We start from the raw sequence: 6,935 nt of genomic DNA on the forward strand, positions 1-6,935 counted from the left end.
AAAAGGGTTAAAGGCAATAAATAGGTCATATACTTTTATTTTTATCCCAATATAGGCTATATAACTCGAAAAATACTAATGTAGACTATATACTTTCATAAAGTGTATTAATATGAACGAACATAACTTATTAACCGGATAAACAACTAAACGATGACGTAGCATCCTATGTGGAGAATGACGTTGGTGATACATCAGAACAGAACTTATATATCTTACATCAGCACAAAACTAAAAGTATATAGTCTACATCGGAACAAAACTGAAAGTATATGGCAAATTTTTATCCATATAAAATGCAAAAAAACATGATCAATAATTAACTTTACCGGTTCAGCAGGTAACTTGTAAAATTTGTGTACATCGATACAACTTTTAAGAGTATATAACCTACATTAGTATTTTTTTTAAATATATAGCCTACAATGGAACAAAAATGAAAGTATATGACCTATTTATGGCTTTAACTCAAAATAAAATCTGTTTTTTTTTTCTAACATAACACTTCACTTGATTTTTGGCAAGGACTCCTTTGATTTCGCAACCTGCTCAACTCTTGAGTTTTTTGCATTCGCAACAACGTTCCTATAGTCTTCTTTTGATGAAACATGTTGAACTTATTTGCATTTATAATCATCTGATTGGCATGCGAATTTAGAGGATGTGTTAAAATTTTTGCTGCATACCGAACTCTCAACTTCCTGAGCTGATTATTTTGAACCAACGATTCCGGAGCCAATTCCTTCGTCCAATCCGTCTTGGGTGTGACTTTGAATCTGTCCATGTGGTACATGGCAAAAACTCCACAATCAACAACATTATCTCTCGTTATCCATGGCATCTTGATTCTACGTGGATGAATGTTTCCAATCTTCTTCGCTATTGAATAATTTTGCGATTTAAGATGCTCACCAAAGCAATATTGCTGAGAAAACAAATCAAAAAAATAAAGATCAGCTTTTCAAAATCACATGTGGTAATGATTGTTTGTAATCACATGTGATTGTATCATTCAATCACATGTGATTGAATAGTCTAATGACATGTTCACTGAAAAAAATATAGTGCTAATTCATATATGAAATATTATACAATAAACAATATGCAGAAAACATATTTAATATACAAAACAAGTAAATTAAAAAAAAAAAAAAAAAAAAAGATAAACTAACCACAAGGTTACAAACTTTGGTATATTTTGTGTTGAAGTGAGTCACCAGTTTAGCGTTGTCAATTATAAAGAGCTTTGGAACTTCCAAATCAAACACAAGGACAAATATATAAAGTTGAGTTCGAGGTCAAATTGCAGTTCTCAACCATGTTTGACATTTAATACACACAAATAAACAATGTTAAACTTCCAAATTGGTCATTGTGGCAGACTATAGTGTTCTTTAATCCATTTTGATAAGATACAAGAAAAAAAAAAAAAAAAAACTAAAGGTTGCACCGGTTTGTATAGGACTGGGTCGACTTGGGTTACGTTTTATCTCTTATGGGTCAAACTGACTTAATTAATAAGATAAGATTTAACTAAAAAGGATGGTGGTTATCAATAAATTAAACTAAGATGATGTGGGTCAACGCAACAACTCAACCCATTTTGAGCCATCGACCAACCTCTCCAATTATCAACAAATTTAGAACAATGTTTTCCTGAACAAATAATGATGCTTTGAAAATTCATCACTTTTTATCTTTTTTTTAACTTTTTCTTGCTTGAAAAACTGACAATTTATAATTACTTTTGCAAAATGTTAGTTTCCATGACACAAATAAGCAAACCATGACAAAAACAAAATTTGCAACCATAGATGCATTTTCAAACTAGTTTTTTTTTTTTTTTTTTGAACAGCTGAAATTCTATTAAACAAGGACTCCCCTCTAATAAGGCATTAGAGAGGATCCATCAAACAATTACACAGGCATCAATTACCAACAATCCCAACGCAAATTACAATTACTTTTACTTTTTAACCAATAAAAAGAAAAATTTCTAATTGAATTAAAAAGAACTTCTTTCTTCATTCTCTGTGTGCCAAAGAGCATGCTATTCAGACTAGTATTCAGTAAAATATTTTTTAAAGTAACAATCAAATTCATCACTAACATTTCAATTAAGAACCAAAAAGTAAGAGATTATGAGAGTATGGAGTATCTATTCTTTTCCTTGCTAAAACACTTCTTGAAATTCCTAAATGTATGCGGGTGATAAACTTAATGCAGCTGTAACTCTTAATCAAATACATATCAAATACACACAAATTTGTAGCTGCTATTAATCACACAAATTAAAAAACACTGAAATTTCAATATGAAACAAAAACTAAGAGATTAGAGAGCATATACCTTTACCCCCGTCAGTACCCTATAACAATTTCCGGACACTCCGTAGCCTACAACCGCCGGAAACCAGTCACTGTAAAAAGGATACGGTAAAAAATAAGAAGAAAAGGAGAAACATACAGGGTAAATCAAAACTAGCACAGAAATTAAGAATTCAAAATGCAACCGCCGGTCGATTTAAACCATTCCGGCGGTACAGCCGAACACCATTATCCCCACCAAATGTCCAGTTGTAGGTATTGAGCGACTTGTGGGACCAGCGGTAGTCACATGTGTTGTTCGATGAGTGGATACCACCGGATGAATTACGAATTCCGGCGATCCGTATGTCTAGAAACGAAAATCGGGTCTGACATCGTCTCTGTCAGTAAATTTCTCTTTATTTAACTTTAACAAATTTGTAAGATGACTAGAAGCATAAACAATTACCCATTATAAACTCATCATTTAACCCCATGTACACTAACTAATAATTTAAATTTAACTACTACATATAATAATTGGTAATCAAAACTCAAAAGACAATAGTTATCAGAGTAAAGGACACCCATTATCGCTATGTCCATATTTCAAGACAAAAAAATAAATGAAATGCTATCGGAATATTTATAAAAAACAATAAAACACAATAATCTTTATTTAATTAAGTAAATGAAGGGTTATTGTCCTTCATAAAAAGTTGGCAACAATATCAATATATACGATGATATATACTCCGTATTAAATTAAAGGCTAACATTAGCTTAAGCAAGCATGACAATCAAATGTCTTCGAATAATGTTGAGATATTAAAAGTTATTTATTTTCAAACATGTAGCCTATAGATTGAGTGTTGATACCCCCATCAATGCACTAATGAAACTTAGCTTATCTATCAATTAAGTGATATAATTAACTACACTAATATCAAATTGCAACATATAAATAAATAATAAAAAATGTACAAGAAAAAAATAATAAATATGCAACATAAATAAATACATACGCAAAATAAGAATTAATATTCATATTAATATTATCTAATATATGGGAGTTTTTAGTGAGGTCATCATATGCTTCTATAAGTTGTAATATTTGCTATAAGGGTTGTAACATTCCAATTTGATTATGTAATCTTTAATTTAATTTATATTTATATATAATGAATACTGACAATACATTGGAAATATATATTGGACCAAGGTTGTAAAACTCGCAACTCGGGGAGAACTCGGCAAGAGGTTTTTGAGGAGTTCTCGGCAACTCGGGGAGAACTCGGGTGAGAAATCGGATGTTGACTTTTGTTGGCTTTATAATATATTAGCTACAAATAAGTATATATGTTAAAGATATGAAGTTTAATTAGATATAAATATTAGTTTTAACTTGAGGGGTTAAATTGTATCTATTTAGTAATGAGGTTGAAAGGAAAATTAAACTTAGGGAGTTAAATATATGACAACTAAACTTTGAGGGGGGTATTATGTAATTTGAATAGCATCAAAAAAGGAACGAACCCTAAAGAAACAAACTCAGCCGCTATTATCTTTTTCATCCGCTCCTCTCCTCTGCACGTTTTTTACTTCTTCATCTCTTCAGTGCAACTTCATCTACTTTTTTTGACCGGGTAAGTTAAAACAGAGGCTGAGAAGATGCAAAGAATATTTATTTACGTAACAGAAAACACATACAAAGTCAAATAACTCGGATTTTAAAACACACGCTTTCTTTCATATCAACTTAAAACATTAAGAAATTCATATTAGTCGCCTTCTGGTTGCCTTCCTCATCTTTTCACGTTTCAGGCAAGATCTGAGTTTTCCGACGCCGTTAACCGGCGTTGACCGAGTAATTGATCGAGTTAGACACCGATTTCTCGTTTGGACAATTTTTCCGAGTTATCGCCGATAACTCGGCCGAGTCATCCGAGTTTTGCAACCATGTATTGGACAAGCCTTCACAATGCTCAACATCTTGAGGCTACACAATTTATTTATATATTTTATTCAAAAAAATTTCTCAATATCTTTAAATGTATTTTTACTACTCCATGACATTAATATTATAAACATTTTATTATAAATTATATATATATATATATTATGAATATTTAAATTCAATTAATTTAACTAAAAAAGGAGTAATATATATTAATTAACGGGTCAATGACACGAATATTATAATGTAGATTCTTTGTCAAACCCATGAATTCACGGGTCAATGAACTAATCATCTTATATTTACCTGTTTTTTAAAGCTCACGAACACGTCATAATGACAAATCTTGTGATTGGATGATGTTGAATGAGACGCCATTGAAGATTTGCTTTATGGATCTTAATATACCTCATCTTTACTCAAATATATTTAGTCAACTGCAAATAAAAAGGATTGGATCTATAACATAATGTAACTTTCATAACTATAAATCATTTGTTTTAATAACATAGATTAAATTTACATGATCAAAAATTAGGGCTCGTGTCTTGTTTTGTTTATAAAATTAGTTTCAAAAATTAAATAAATGATTATTGAGTACCGGCCAAGAACATGGAACAATAAACTATTAACTGCGCAAAATATAAAACAGCATAGAATAATCTGTGCAAGTATTTTTGATATAAAACTTGATTATTCACAAAAAAAATAATCTTGTTAAAAGAACACGTAACTCTTAATACAGTTCTTAAAAATAGAAAAACATCCATTGCTATAATCAAAGTTTAACAACTTGAGCCATACAACATATGATGAAAGTTATATAAACAAAATATAAATATAAACCCGTACCTATTCATAATAAACGAAATAATCACAACCGAACAAAATCAAACTAACAAAATCAAACTACATATATCAACAAATATCGAGATAGAACACAGATCAGATGATTAATTGAGAACAATTTAACGATTGAGTTTACCTAGAAGATGAAAGATAGCTCAGTAAAGTAAAACCCTAAATTGTGGATGTGCTTGTTGTGATGGGGTTGAAGATAAGGTAGTAGGTAATCAAGGTCAGAGTCTGCTAGGGTTGAAGGGTATCCAAAGATTGGGTAAATTGTTAGCTGATGCCAATTTTGGGCCGAGATGTTTAATTTCGGATCGGGTTGGGCCTGCCTTTAAGGTGGACAGATTAATGGGCTTCCAAGCCCATTCTTTTTCTGATGTTATTTACATGGTGCCTCATATTCTGTTCCTGTTTTGAGCATGGAGAGAGGGGGTTGAATAAATGTCAAGCCTTATGCAATTAATTTCTTAAGAGATAATATAATATAATGTATTGTAATTGTATATAGAAACATAAAAAAAAAAAAAAAACATGAACTAGACGGACTAGATTATAATAAATTATACAGACAAAATGAATTACCACAAATAATGTCTATACGACTAAAAAAATCAATTTTGAGGGAAAGGAACTAACCAACATGAACTCGACGCATCAATTAGTTGCGATTCTTCTTCTGTAAATTCGAATACACATAATATTAATAAAGAATCGTTATGAAATTAAGGATGGATTGTGTACTTTTAGAGACAAGTCATAAGATATAATGGAATAATGTTTATTCAAACGGCAGTTTTGTATGCAAGAAGTGAAATTAAAATATTAAGTTTGTGTAAACCTATAAATGTATATATGGTAAAATAACGCATATACCCTTCCACCTCACAATTTAATAAATCTAATCTAATGGCTTACATTTTTTTTTTTTTTTTGACGTAAAATCATAAATCATAAAAACATATACAGTCTTGGACTGTACACACTCATTTTTCCTTTTATAGCCAAAATGCCCATTCCCAAACAATTTCTTGCGCTGGAGCCCAAAAAAAAAAAATTGCCAGGTTGCCAGTGGTGGATCCAGAAAATTTTTTCACCGGGGGCACAAATTTTTTTTTAAACGTAAGGATTTTTTTTTTTTGACAAAATATAGAGGTTTTGGGGCAAAATATATAGTTTTTTGAGCAAAATTTAGAGGCTTTTAAGCAAAATACGAAGGTTTTAGGGCAAAATATGAAAGTTTGGGGGCAAAATATGAAGGGTTTGGGGCAAAAAAAAAATTCCACCTGGGGCAAAATCGAAAAAACGAAAAAATTTACACTAAAATTTCGAAATCGTCGGGGGCGGCTGACCCCACTTGACCCCCCCTCCCTCCGCCCCTGCAGGTTGCCCTCGCAAGACGCAAGGAGACTTGCGTCTTGCCCTCGCAAGGCGCAAGCTTGCGTCCTTGCGTCTTGCGTGCTTGCGACCTTATCTGATCAGAAATACGATTTTATGGATAAGATTTCGTCAGATATCCTAGATTTTTACGGATAATATTTTGTCCCTATATTTAGATTGACCCTGAGACTTTGCAATCACAGTCTCATAACAATTTCAAAAGTTTTCAATGCAGAGCTTATACCCACGTTAAGGTACTATTTTAACCATTTTTCACTAATTTTTGTCATTATGATGAATTGTGTTAATGATGATAAATTTGTTGTTAATATATGTTGTGGGGGTTATTTTGAGTAGGGGTGTTCAAAATATCCGAATCCGAAATCCGAATCCGAATTATCCGAAATCCGAATCCGAAAATATCCGAAAAATCGGATATCCGA

General features: G+C 31.5%; 1 long non-coding RNA gene across 2 annotated transcripts; it reads right to left on the minus strand.

Annotated features, from left to right (window-relative positions):
- Window positions 1-263: 263 nt before the first annotated feature.
- On the minus strand, window positions 264-5,352 carry LOC139876300 (uncharacterized). 2 transcript variants are annotated; one of them, XR_011768008.1, is made up of 3 exons: window positions 5,249-5,352; window positions 4,570-4,700; window positions 264-2,419 (listed from the first exon to the last, which is right to left on the minus strand). It is a non-coding gene; the product is annotated as an uncharacterized lncRNA (long non-coding RNA). The 2 variants fall into 2 exon arrangements; XR_011768009.1 differs by having other exon boundaries at window positions 264-4,305.
- Between the last annotated feature and the right edge of the window lie 1,583 nt (window positions 5,353-6,935).

The sequence above is a fragment of the Rutidosis leptorrhynchoides genome, chromosome 11, assembly GCF_046630445.1.
Source record: "Rutidosis leptorrhynchoides isolate AG116_Rl617_1_P2 chromosome 11, CSIRO_AGI_Rlap_v1, whole genome shotgun sequence".
In the NCBI taxonomy this organism is placed as follows: Eukaryota; Viridiplantae; Streptophyta; class Magnoliopsida; order Asterales; family Asteraceae; genus Rutidosis; species Rutidosis leptorrhynchoides.